The sequence below is a fragment of the Myiozetetes cayanensis genome, unplaced genomic scaffold (genome assembly GCF_022539395.1).
Source record: "Myiozetetes cayanensis isolate MyiCay16 unplaced genomic scaffold, myiCay2020 scf20-37, whole genome shotgun sequence".
NCBI lineage: Eukaryota > Metazoa > Chordata > Aves > Passeriformes > Tyrannidae > Myiozetetes > Myiozetetes cayanensis.
In genome coordinates this window covers 13,393,631-13,407,158 of record NW_026087412.1, presented here as the reverse complement: position 1 = coordinate 13,407,158, position 13,528 = coordinate 13,393,631, and the positions used below count along the sequence as shown (strand labels likewise).

Sequence of the window (13,528 nt, the reverse complement as noted above, 5' to 3'; positions counted from 1 at the left end):
GCTCTCTGCTGTGCTTGCCGGATACTGGGATGCTTTCTTGGCATAAACACTGAACAAAGCAGGTCAAAATCAAATCATCTGTCTAGGTAACCAGCAATCCAGATAAACACAGGCCTCTGTGCTCCTGGTGTGTCCCAGCCGTGCTCACAGAACGGTTAGGCAAGGATAGGCTGTAAGGAGGTGAAGGAGAAGGGGCTGTGCTGGCTCAGAGCATTGCAGGGCTCCCGGGGGCCACATGTGGCCAGCAGTGGCCGTAAGCACAGGCCATTTCCCTGCTTGGATTAGAATCCATATACAGTGCAGCCCCATTTAACACCTGATGACACGGGATCAGTGCTCCAAGGAGCGCTGCATGCGCATGCAGGAGGGGATGCTGATGGAGACGAGGTGTTGAACGATCCTGTGCAGTGCCCCTGGGCTGTTCTGCACCACTCCTGGCCTGTGCAGAGCCAGCACTGCCTGCCTGTAATGGGCAGGTGTGTGGCTCACCAGGCTTTGAAGCAGTTTTAGCAAGCTGCAGCAGTAAAAGTGCTGCACTTCACATGCTGATGGATATCTATTTCATTGGGTCTCAACCATGTCTCGTGGCAAGATCACAGTTTCTCATGGGTTTCGAGCAGAAGGGAGGAAATTCCAGTTTCCAGCGGAGAAGAACGAAGCAAATTCATGTAGTCACATGTTCACGTTAAACATAACAAACACCAGGAAAGAACTCTCCTTCAGCTGGTCCTCAGAGGCCACATTTCAAACAGAAGTACTCCCTGCAAGCATTCACGAGGGAGAAAGCAAACAGGGCTCTTGGGCTGGATGACCTGCTCCAGACCAGGACTGGTGGGTCCTCAGCAAAAAACTGCTGCCATGCACCATCTCATGCTTGAGCAGTCAGAAGCTGGCCTTAAGTCACCTTATTCCATCTATTTTAGGCTGGGAAGACTCAGTGCACTGAAGGAGAAACACCCTGGCTGGCAGTGGCAGCAAGGTAGGTGTATTCCTTACCGTGAGAGTAAATTTTATCCACCTCAGTGCAGATACCTGCAGTTTGGGTAAAATCCCACCCCACAGACCCTGGGGGCTGGGCAGGGAAGCCCTTGGGGAATGGGAGTTTGTAGGATGGGGTGAGCAGTGCTGTCTGCAAAAGTGCTGCAGACAGGAGCGAGAAGTCACGTTTCAGTGACAGAGCTTTGCTTTCCTTGCAAAATGCACGTACTATTGGCAGGAGGCAAAGAAAGAGCAGGGGTGGGTCAGATTCCCACTCCAGCTCCAGAGTGTTCCTCCTGGGAGATGCTGAAGGGCCCTGTGAGTTCATCTCTGCTCTGTTGCATTTACTGGACGCTTCTTCCCCCTGTTTATGCGGTAGAAACATCTGAAAATAATTTGTGCCTTGTTAAGCTCAGCGGACGGTCAGGGTTCTGCGTGCAATTTGGTCTCCACCTCAGCCAGGACTAGCTGGGGCTGCTCTGTGTTTGCTCATTAGCTGATGAGACGCTCGCTCGTGGTGAGCAGGGCTCTCTGGGGGGCTGCCTCAGACGTGTGGCTGCTGTTTGCCGTGCGTGGGCACACGCAGGGGTGGGTGCGGTGCCGATGAGCTCACCCTGCGCAGGGAGCGCCGGCCCCTGCAACAGCGGCTCTCCCGCTCCTCTGGATCGCGCAGGTCGGCGGGGAAGACGCAGTAGGATGGTAATGAACATCATCCTCCCAGTTATTACTAATATTGAAAGCATCTGGAGCTGTGGGTTGGGGACCTGCTCAAGAAGGATGCTGCAGGCCTCGCTGGAGCTCCAGCAAAGCTCTGCGTGACCGCAAAGCTCTGACCCGTGCTCTGGAGAGGATGGATGGGGAAATCTTCGGCAGCAATCCCAGGACAAAGACGAGGATGGCTGAGCAATCGAGGTGGGAGGATGCCCTCCAGAAAGGGGAAAATGATTAGGCTGGGAGGAAAGGATCAGCTTAGGGAAGGGATGATGCGCTAACCACATGGCTGAAGGAGGAGGTGTGAAGACTTGATGGGAAACACAGGACTAAATGTGGGGGAACGGGGCAAAGAGAAGATAAAGTGAATGAGCAAGAAAGACTGAGGGGACTGGTGGCATCACAACCCAGCGTGTGCGAGGCTCAGTGGGGAAGGTTCCCGCGAGGGGCAGCGGGGCCAGGGCTTGGCAGCTCAGCGGTGCCCAGCCAAGGGGATTCCCGGCGCAGGAATCGCCCGGGCACAGCGCTCCGGGGAAGCAGCGCTCCCACGCAGCCGCGGGCGCAGCCGGCGGGCCCGGGAGCTGAACCCCGCCACCCCAGCCCAGCGGAGGGGCCAAAGGGCGCTGCCCCCCGCGGGCCGCGGGGGAAGGCGGGGGCTCGGGACCGCGGGCGGGCCGGTGGCTTCCGCCCGGCGCGGCGCATTCCTACCCCGTGAGTCAGGGCGGCGCGGCGGGATGCGGCGTCCCGCGGCCCCGGGCGCTGGCAGCTCCCCGCCGGGACTCTCCCCGCCGAGCCGCGCTCGGGTCCCGGCTCCCATTTGCATGCCGAGGCTGTGAATGGCGTGCCCGCCCGGCCGGCCCCTGGCACGGGGGAGGAGTCTGCTCCGCGGGCCGAGCTCGGCGGCGCCGGTGCCTTAAGCCGCGCTGGGGGGGCGGCTCGAACCCGAGCGGCCGCTGCGCTTCGCCCGCCTGCACGGTGAGTGCGGGGCCGGGGGGGGAGATGAGCGGGGGGATGGCCGGGAGGGGCGTCCGACCGGGGCCGGTGCCTGCCCGGCGGAGGTACCGGGACCGCGCCGCCCCAGCCGGGCAGGGAGCGGCCCTGGTCGGCCCGCGGGGTGAGACCGCGGCCGGAGGCAGGTGCCGCCCCCGAGCCCTGTGTTTGGATGTTGGGAGCTCGGTGATCCCGGTGCTTTCGGCTGTAGGTGAAGGTGCGCGTTCCTGGCTTGTTTCAGCTGATCGGGTCCACCCCGTCTCCACGCGTTCCCACCCATCCCTCCCCTGACGCTGGCACCCGCGGTTTGGCAGCCGCTCTGGGAGATGATCTGCTGGAAAACGTACGGCTTTTTACCGTGTAAAGGTTAGTTTTCCTGCTGGATCGAGTCCCTGGACGGAGTTCTCACACTCTGCACTGCTGGCACGGAGCAGGGGATCGCAGCAGCCTGACGCGAGCAAGAGCAAAGCTTTTCAGGATTGCACCCTCAGTGCCAAGTCCTTTTGGGTTCCCCAGCGAGCGACCAGTCCTTCCCCGCATCGTGCCGCACACACACAGTTGGTCCCCGCAGTGCCGTGGTGCCTCTGGGACGTATTTTGCCTTGTGCTTTTCTCCAGTGTAACTCGGGAGAGGTGAGTGGCAGCACAGAGGAGTTTTGTCCGGTGCCTGTCCTTGTGCACGACTCGGTTCTGTGGCTGCTGTTTCTCTTGCAGGTTGGATTCGTGGCGGGGTGCACGGTGTTGGTCAGGGATGTCTCCAGGCCGGGTCTCAGGGCGAGCAGGAAGTTGTTTCCTTTCTTCCTGTTTTTGTCCCTGTGCCTGCTAATTTCCTCTGGGAAGAAAACTGCATTCTGCAGTAAAGGGAAAAAACAGTCACACGTAACGGGAAGGGACAAGGCAGCGAAGCCCAAGGTGCTTCTGAATGAATCATGGGACAAGGAAGGAGCACGGGGTGTTAACTGCAGTAGTGCTGATAGAGCAGCAAGGACTCATTGCTGCCTTTGTGCTCTGACCAAGGGGGTAAAAAGGGCCCGCTTGGGACAAGCTGGGGAGCAGAGCCTTGGAAGGAGAATGGGATTTCCACTCCAGTGGATGGATAGATGTTGCTCTCCAGCTCTTCCATCTCAGTGGCACGGGCTTTGCAGGAGGAGGTGATGACTCGTGTTAGATCGGTTGATACAGTTGGAAGACAGAGATGAACTTTCAGATACTTCCTTCAAGTTTTGATTGTTAAAAGGACTTTCTGAAAGGGCTCGTCTGCCTTTTTTTTCTTTAAGCCTCTGTTGCTGTAATTACAGCTATCAGCCCTCCCTCCTGCCACATCCCTCATGTCCTTAGATCCTCGTGGCTGCCACTGGGCAGCCCAGATCTGCACTGTCCATGTGTGGGGAGCCTGTGCCATTCCTGAGGTGGGACACTGCCAGCCTTCCAGGAGGTGCTGTGGGTTTGGAACAGGTCCCCAGCTCTGTTCTGGTCTCTGTGCCCCTCCCCAGGAAGGCAGCAGTGTGTCCGTGGTGTCCCTGCTTCTGTGCATTCCCATGAAAGGAGGTTAATGCTGTGCAGCGTAAAAGCAACTCCCACAAAACTAGTTCTGCTCTGGGACTTCCCATGACAGGCCTTTTTTTTTTTTTTTTTTTTTAAGCAATCCACTTGCAAGAGATCTGCCTACAAACTGGCTTTTCAGGTTCTGGGGAAAGCCATGGGCTGGTCCTGGTCTCGGGAATGTCTTTCTCTGTGCTGGATAGGCTTCAGCCAGGGGGATGAGCTTTGGATATGGGAGAGCTCTGCTCCCCTGCAGAGCAGAGCAGGCACCTCTTCTCCAGCAAGCTCATCCTTCTCATGGCCTGGTGCTGATGTGTCACCTCAGCCAGGAGTTATGTTCCTCGTCACTGGACTTGGCAGACGGCTCGTTTCACTTTCGTGGCGGGGACTGAACCGAGGCTGCAGCTGAGCGAGGTCGCCAGGCAGGAATAGGAATTCCTTTTGGGGTCATCAGTCCTGTTCCTCTGGAATCCAGCCCCGGAGAGTAGCCAGCAAGTCCCAACATGTTCCCTTGGGAGAGGCAGGGTCTGCCGAGAGTGGCGTGATAGGACAGTTTATTCTGGGCACAGAGCCCTCATGCTCAGATATAATTAGGAAAGGTTTGATTCCGTTCAGTGTGTCGGGTCTCAAGCACAGCCTGGTTAGTGCTGAAGGCCTGAGATGGGCAACATGACCAGGAGTACCAGCTTGTTTTCCTTTTCCATTCAGTGTATCCAGCAAAAGGTTTGGCAGAGCACCCCGTGTGCTGCTGGGGATGTGCCTGCCAAGTGGGACTGGCTGTGAGCTGAAGATCCTGATGTTTCTCTATCTGCAACTCCGGAGCTTTTATCCAGCAGAACAGTCTGTGATAAGATTCTTCCCTTGTGGTTGCTGCCTTTCTTCCTTAGCTGTCTCTGGAGGCTTTGGCATCCCATGGAGACCATGTGCCTTTCTCAGAGGTTCCACAGCATTAATTGTGACCCGACATGACACTTCTATTAATTGATGTTCCTGCAGCCACCAGCCTGTTGCCGGTATATGACCCATTTCAGTAGAAATACTTAAAACTCGAGGGTGGGTTCCTTCCTTAGCATTTTCCCTGATCTCAGACGTGGATTAGTTTCCTTTCTTTTCAGCAGAAGAGGTGCTGGGCTCGAAGTCTAACATTTATCATCATCTAGTTGGTATAAAAGGGACACGAAATGAGCAGGTCTCACTCTGTTACTGTGAGGTTGGCTCCCTGCGCTGGGTATGTATCTGTTGTAGTTTTAAGTAACCCACAGAATGCATGTGTTGCCTGCCTGCTCAGAAAGCTGTATTTTATCCTCTCTGCTGAGTGACAATGTCTCAGTGTGTGCTGTGGGTGCTGCAACTTGAATTTAGTGGGACTTGTGTCTGGCTGGTGGGTAAAACATCCCAGTGCTGCTGGAGGTTCTTCAGAGGAGGGGAAACCCTGGTGTCCACGGTCACACAGGCAGTTGTCTCCCCAGTGGTGGAGTTGTTTTAAGCTTTATGCCTGGTTGTTTCATTCTTTTTTTCCTCTTTTTTTTCCTGTTTATTTTTTGGTTCGTTCAGAACTAGCAGAAGAACCAGTTGAGCTGAATGGACTTCAGGACCTGTTGCTTACTCTGCTAATGTCCAGTAACACCCCTTTGAGAGGAAAAGCATTTCGAAGGGACAGTCCTAGCCCTGCAGCTGTTGGTCCCAGGAGGTTCAGTGGGCAGCAGGCAAGATTTAACCCTGGAAGGAAACGGATGTGTTAGGCAGCAGTTCCCATGGTGGTGCTGGCAGCTCTGTTTTCCATGTCCTTGGAGAACCCCAGACTGATTTGGTGTGTGATGTTTGCTCGTGCCATCCAGGCCGGTTTGCACAGAGTGCTGGAGACCCTCCCTCCAGTGCCCTGTGAGGCGGGCAGGGCTTGCCTGCCAACCTCTGTGTTTCCACAGGCAGGCTTGTCTGTGGCGTTGGGAAGTGAGGTTTCCACAGGGAGAAGTGGAAATTGCGTCTGTGCTGAGGTTGTCTGTTGTCATATCCTTGTTAGTTGAGCTTCAGGGATTTCCGACTCTTTGCTCCTGGTGTTGGTCCTGCTCATCCAGCTGCTGTCCAGGACCAGTTGATGCCCCCTTCAGATCACAGCCCTCATCCTGGTGTCAGTCCATGCTGCTGTAAGAATGAGGAAGTGGGATTTTTTTTTTTTTTTTTACTGTGTGTTGGGACGATGCCACAAGGAGCAAATTAGTAGCCGAGTTTTTGAACAAATCATCCAAACTATGGTCAAATCCTTTTGAATAACAAACAGTGGCTGTTTCCCACTTGGTGAAGGCAGAGAGCTTATTCTTCACATTAACAGCTGTCAGATCTCCTAAAGCTAGAGAGTGTATATTCCATTGCTTGTGGGCTCTGTTTGCTGCAGAGACAGCAAATGTCAGATTGACATAAGGCTTGTTCTTGCTGTAATTTCCTTTGGGTGCACTCTTCAGCTACGTAGATAAACAATTTATTTCTAATATAATTAAAGCTATTTTTTGCCCATCACAGGACTGTGATGATACAGACCTGAGCAGCGGATGTGCTCTCAAATTCTGGGGCCTTCAGCAACAAACAGACCTTGCCTTAGAAATCAGAGCATCTCTAAAGCACAGTGTTTATTAAAGGAAATGTAGTTTCTTCTCAGTGAACTAAGAGGTATCATTGCACAACACTTCCCTGGCACGGCACAGCCTTCCCAAGGGGAGAAGAGATAGCAGGACATGCCTGATCTTGCCTTTTCTGGAAAGCCTACCTTTGCCTCCTCCTCCCCTTCCTGTTTCCACTTCACTGAGAGCCAGCCCCTTGCTCTGCTGGTCAGCAGCAATCCCTGCTTTGAAGGTTTGCTTTCCTTTAAAAAAGGAACAATCCCTATGAGGTCATCCTGAAGCTGCACAGGACGCCGCTCTTACTGTTCTTCAGCTCTGGCACTTGCTTGGCTTTGGCTCAGTGAAAGTTAGAACAGCTTGAATTTTAAAATCTTGAGGGCTCAGACGGCGGGATTGACAAACAGAGCTTCCGAATTTCGGGAGTTACTGCCCTGTAGCAACCAGCACGTGTGAGGTAGGTTTCTCTGTTGCTCAAATTCAAAGGCTTGAAGTGAACTGAAGAAGACAGCAGACTGTGAGTGGTGCCAAAACGTGTAAGTGCTCCTTCTTTTCCTCTGGCTGCTCTGGGACTGTAATTTCAGGGAGGACAGTGAGAAAGAATGCGCCATTCACTCGCACTGAAGAAGTACGGTTCACTTAGATTTTTAATATTGTTGTTTTTTTGCTAAAACCAAGTTAGAATTACGACTATTTCTATTTGAGTCGGTGCACTGGGCACACGTGGATGTACACAGGTGTTCACGCGCCTGCAGAGCAAGACGAGCTCTTCCTGCAGCTGCTTTCCAGTTAGACCCAGTTGGAGATGTGTGTGCCTGGCTGTTGGGCACTAGCCAGGGTAGAAATTAGAGCATCAGAGTGGCAGACAAGCTCTCCTGTGTCCCTGGCTGCTCTATTAGCTAATGCTGAGGAAGAGCATCTCCAGCCAAACCAGCTCTGCTCCGAGCCCTTGGCTATTTAATTGTTCCTTTGAAGGATCTCCTTTGGGCCTCATTACTTATTCCCTCACTGGTACCCAGGTGGACAGAAGTGTGGTGGTGCTGGAGAGAGCAGGTGTGTGGTGGGGGGTGAGGATGCTCTGAGTTTGAAAGGAACATGCAGAGCAAGCTGTTCTGAGTGGCTCTGCAGCTTCCATCCTTCCTGAATGTGAAGTGTGTCTTCTGGTGGCTCCAGCGTTTGTTATTGTTATTTCCTCTAAGATTTTTTTAGGTTGCTATTCAGCGTGGTTTTATGTAACTTTCCATAGGAAATGTTGTCATTTGTGGTAGTTTTGATCTCCTTTGCCATTAAAGCCTTTTTATTTAGCACAACAAACAGTGATTTTTAGCCGTTTTTAGTACCCAGAGTTTTGGCTGTGGAGGATGGGTGGCTTTTGGTCTCATGTAATTTTTGGTTTGGCCTATTGTGATCCTTTCAGGGGAGATTGCTGGTTTTGGCAGTTGCTTTTCCATCAATTGTTTATTGATCTCATATTTTCTATTACAACAATGTTGTAATCACTAAGAGACATTAATTTACTGAAGAAATTGCTCTTGGGGTGGGTGCATGAGCATCAGCTATTCCAAAAACAACCAGAGCCAGTGTTTACTGCTCTCCAGAGCTTCACCCCAGTGATGTTTTCCTGTCTTTCCTTATGTCCTGAGCCCTTACAGTACTTGTGATGAATATGAGAGCTGGTAGAAAAAAACTTCAAAATGCAGTATTTCAGTGAAAAATGGTGCCTTTGTTGCGTTTGTCTTCTGTTTCCTAAGTGGGGTCATGGCTCCACTGACAAAAGCATTTTTGTGACTCTCACCTTGCTGTGTAATTGAGGCAGTGACTGTGCCCGTGGTACTTGTGGGTCAGCCAGTACTTTACAGGGCATCTATTTTACTAGTAATGGAAGTAAGTCTGAAACAGGGTCTTCTGAAGCCCCATTGAATTGTTTAAACGAGTTAAATGTGCACTAAAATAGTTTCTGAGATCACTTTTTCCTGTTTCTTTGTTAGTGAGGAGCTGAAGAATAGAGAGCACTGAGGCAACTGTGCTGGGGCTGCTGGGGACCCCATAGCAGAGGGCTCCACTAACCCAGCAGGCAGCTGTGGTTACCTTTGAGTAGCATTCAGAACAAGATAATCCTTCCTCTGGATGCACTTCCAGTGCTGGCAGTCAGTTGTTTGTAGCTGGAATCGTTAATATTTGAGTTGTTAATGTGACTACGCTTGTTATCCGTTCCGGCTGCGTTCTCTGTGGCACTGGAGCAGTGGTGTCATCCTGGATTCCTGAGATGCATCAGCCATCTGGTAGCTGGTGATGGATGTCTTGGTGGAAACCAGCTCTCTTGCTGGCACTGAGGCTGTTGGATGTGGTGGCAGGCTGGGGCTCTCTGGGCAAAGCTGCAGGATGTGTTCATGGACAAACACAAACGAGGTGAAGACACCAAAGTACTGCAGAAGGTCTTCCACTCCCTCTCTCCTTGCTGGCTATGTTTTACATGCAGGCTGTTCCCCTTGCTGGTTTCCAGGCAGGGTGTAGATGGCTCTGGATTGGCTTTGCTCTGGAAGGTGGAGTCGATGAACGCTCGTCACCCGGGCCCTGTGTGCTTGGCTGGGGCTGTGAACCTGCCTCTGTCACTGGGGCCACACGTGGTTAGGAGATGGAAAAGGCCCCTCTGCCCAGCCTGCTCTGCTTGGCTCCCTTCCACCTAGTTCCTTGTGGGTGCTCCAGGCAGAGAAATTCCTCCTGCTGGGAACCCCTCAGTGGAAGCTGCCCATGCGTGAGGCTTGGCTGTCAGCTCTGGAGAAATCCGTGAATGGTTTGTATGTTTTCCCATGTAATGATCCCACCAAAAAAATTCACTCTGCCTCTGGTGATGCAGGAGTATTTTTATTCCTGCTGCACTCAACAACTGCACTGAGGGCACTGCTCAGAAGATTATTTAAGCATCAAGAGATGCCGACCCTACCGCCTCCCTGAGGTAATTGTTGGCTTCCCACAGCGCTACAAGTGAGAGTTTCTGGCCCTGCTTTTGTGATCACTTCAAACTGTACTGCCTTCAGAAGCAGTCCAGTCATCTGGCTCCAGCTGCTCTGTTTGTTCCTGCTTCTTCCCCTTTCCTTCTGCTGGCACAAGTGTTTGTGGAGCCATGTGGGAAGGAGCTTGGGCTGGAACGGGCCGTTTCCTTTGCTGAGCTCGTGTGGGTTGGTTCCCAGCATGCATCACCCGACAGCTGTCGAGCAGCACCAGGAGAGGGGCAGCACAGAGGGCTGGGGCACTGCTTCTTCTGTTCTCCTGCATCTCAGGAGGCTGTGACATCTTCCTAGCTTGAATTTTGAGTGTTGGTTTCTGTGTTGTTACTATTCTGCCTTTTGTCTGCTGCAACAAAAGGACTTCAAAGGTCAGAGTCTGTTGCCTGTGTGAGTGTTTGCAGGTTGCAGTTGGGGGTCACCTTTTAACCTGTGTTTGAAGAAATTCAACTACACATGTACAGACAAAGGAATCAGAAGAGTTTTTTGAGCTCCCTGGTGTTCCTCCCTCTTCTGTATGAGGGCATCACACCTGGATACCCTTCAGATCCCTGGTGAAGCTGCTTTGAAATCTTTTAATGCTGGCATTCCAACAGGAGCTCACTTATAGTTGATTTCCATCATGGCCTAGCCTCTTTTTCTGAAAATCAAGAGAACCAGTTGCTCAGAGGGATATCAGGTCTGCTTTGCTGGTCATGGGATTGGCTCACGTCCATTCAGACTTCACTGGCACGTGTTTTTATTACCTGTAGTTAAAACCCTCTGGCTCTGTATGCAGCTGAACCTTGTCCATGTTCAGTGGGTCCCAGCTGAAGCTTTGCACTCTCAGTTTGCCTCTTGCACACTGTCACCCTACCAGGCTTTGCATGAAATCCCAACTCTTGGGATTTTTTCTCGTGTATCTTCCCATTCCCCTGTCCAGGGGTCTGCCTGGCCTCTTCCAAACCAGGCAGTTCCTGCTGGTGTTTCTCAACTAATTGGATGGTTCACAGTGTGCCACAGTGACCTGCAGGGAAGCTACTTCTTTTAATAAGAGGTTGGCTGTTCCCCAGTGCTCCTGCCTGGTCCCTCTCCAGAGCAGGGCACTGGGGCTCCATGGATGTAGCAGGGACAAATGCATTTCCCTGAGCACTGACACGTCAGGCTGGAGAGGGACAGTGTCACACAGGCAGGGGACAGTGGCTGGGGCTGTATTTGATGTTTGAGCTGAGCTGCTGCCATGCTGAGCTATCACTGAATGGGCTGGGCCTACCCTTCCGCTCCAGGTTGCAACAGGGCTTATCTGAAATTGTCTGAGCCTCTTCAGGCTGCCAGATCAACAGGAAATAATTTGCTAGGGTTAGTTTTGTGCTGGTGAAACCCCTTGAAGTGGCTCAGTGGAGTAAGGCAAGGCTGCTCTCTGGGCAGCACGTTGCTGGCAGGGTGGTTTGATTGTGAGCAGAACCAGGGCCCCGGGGAGCTGTTGCCTGTGTGATTTGGTGCTGTTGAGGCTGTTGGAGGCAGCATCAGCCTCTACCAGCGCTCAGGCAGAGCCTGTGCATGGCAGGGAGCAGCGAGAGGGACGGTGTGTGGGGCTGGCAGTGCTGCCAGCTCCCTGCTGGGCAGGGCCCAAAGGGCAGTGTGTCTGCATAGCTCTGCCAGCCTTGTGCCCAGAGGTGCCTGGATTGCTCAGACCCAGCCTCTGCTGGGCAGCCTGCGGGTCTGCAAAGCCTCATGGCATCTCCTCCCAGCTCTGCAGTGAGAGTCTGGAGAGCAGGAGAGGGCCCTGGGCAGGGCTGATGGTTTAATTTCTAAGGTGTTTTCTCAGGGTGGTCTCAGCCCAAGCCAGGGTGTTGCTGTGCTCTCAGCAGCTTTCCCCAAGAGTGCAGGGTCACAGGCCTGTTCCACCTTCCCTGTCCCTGCCTGCCCTCAGCCCCTCCATCTGCCTTATTTTACAGGGCTGGCTCAGATATTTGAGATACTGTGCGTAACTCTCTGGGTCTGATCCGTGCTAGATGGTTTTATTGGCAGCCATGAGGCCGAAACCCCACGGCTCCTCTTCTCCTTGGACTTCCTGCCTTTTCCCTGCTGTGCCAGCAGCAATCCTGCTGGAGAGAGGCACAGCCAGGAACCTGCTGTCTCCTCTGGCTAGCTCTGTCTGGAGAGCACACTGAGGATCTCGGTTTCTTTGCTGTCTCCAGATGCCTGCTGGTGTTCCTCAAGCAGAGTACCCTTCAGGTACACAGAGCTTGCCTGGGGCTCTGCAGCAGGCACTGCAAATGCAGTTGTTGCAGTGAGGGAGGTTTGAAATCCGGAGAAAAGCAGCTGGAGCCTGACCATGGAATGGATTGCAGTGGAATAGCCCTGGTGTTCCAGGGCTGTCTGTAGGAACATGTGCATGCTGTGCTGGAGAGGAGCAGTGGTCTTGGAAAAAGCAGATGCTGTTTGTTTGTTTGGGTTGAATGAAGTTGGGGTTTTGTTTTGGTTCTTGTTTGGAATGTTTCTTGGGGGGGAAAAAAAACAAACCCAGCTTTATTTTAAGTGCTGGTAAAATGGAATTTTTGGAAGAAAAGAAGTCAACATGGGAATAACTTCAGTTGTCTGTTTAAATGGAAGGTTGGACTGTCTTTGAAATGACTCTACAAATCCCTGAATGTATTTAGGATGCCTGTCAGTTTTAGGGGAATGCTCAGGCTTCTGGACAAGGCTTTTCCTCCACTGTTTGGGTCAGTGGATTTCACTAAGCAGCTTTTCTTGATCATGTGCCAACTTTGGAATTTAATGTACTCTCCCCCTTTCTTAGTCTGACCCACAGCATAGTGGATTTGCCTTTCATTCTGGTGCTGTGACCTTGCTTTGGCACAGAGCTTTGGAAGATGACTTTCCCAAAGTATCTACAATCTACACTTTTTTTTTTCCTTTTGTTTGTTTATTTTAATTGCAATGGACATTATTAATAATTTTTGTGCTGCTGCCACACACAGCTGATCCATTAGAAGATAGATTTGCAAATGCCCTGCATTCAGCCTGTGTGCTCTGGAAAAGAGTTTGTGTTTCCAGATTCATCAGGTGAGAGGTCTGAAACAGCTCCTGTCCAGGGACTGAGCTGCTGGATGTGGATCCCACTGCAGTCATGGGAAGAGGTGTTGATAGAAACAGCATGGAAGAGATCTGTAGAGTCAGGATTTGCATGGAGAAAGAGGATAGGGAAAAGCTGATCCCTTTTCTAGCCCAAGAACTGCAGGGCAACAAGTGACCCCAGGAAATGGCAGATTTCTCTTCAGAGGAACTGAAGAGGGCTGGTCATGCAGCACGTTTCAGCTTTGTCATGTGCAGTTATGAATACTAAAAGTCTGCTTGGATTAAAGAATAACTTGAATAAATTCTGGATATGGATATGGAGATGGATACAGAACTGTTAAATGTGAAGACATCTCTGTTACAAGAAGCCTCTGAGTTATTCACAGCACGTGCCATGGCTCTGTCCTGGGAGACAGGACTGTCGAGTGATCCTGTTCTCTGCACCCCCTGCCAGGCATCCTGTGTTGGAAATGAGACACTGGCGTTAGATGGACAGTTGGCCTGACCTTGCGTGGCTGTGCTGAGTGTATTCCTATCCTGCTGCTGTTGGTGACCTCTTGGCAGTACTGAGAAATTGGGATTGATGATCTGGGACCGTTCAAACAAGACATGTGTCAGTGCAGTCAGCTCT

General features: G+C 52.2%; 1 protein-coding gene across 2 annotated transcripts in view; it reads left to right on the top strand.

Moving 5' to 3' along the window:
* The first annotated feature begins 2,527 nt into the window (after positions 1 to 2,527).
* Positions 2,528 to 13,528, top strand: part of RHBDF1 (rhomboid 5 homolog 1) — a 34,569-nt gene continuing 23,568 nt past the window's right edge. Inside the window, exon 1 of one of the 2 annotated variants that reach the window (XM_050317215.1) lies at positions 2,528 to 2,664. The gene's annotated coding sequence lies outside the window, so the exon portion shown is untranslated. Of the gene's footprint in view, positions 2,665 to 3,184; positions 3,312 to 13,528 lie in introns of those variants that run through there. The other variant, XM_050317217.1, reaches the window with a different exon arrangement.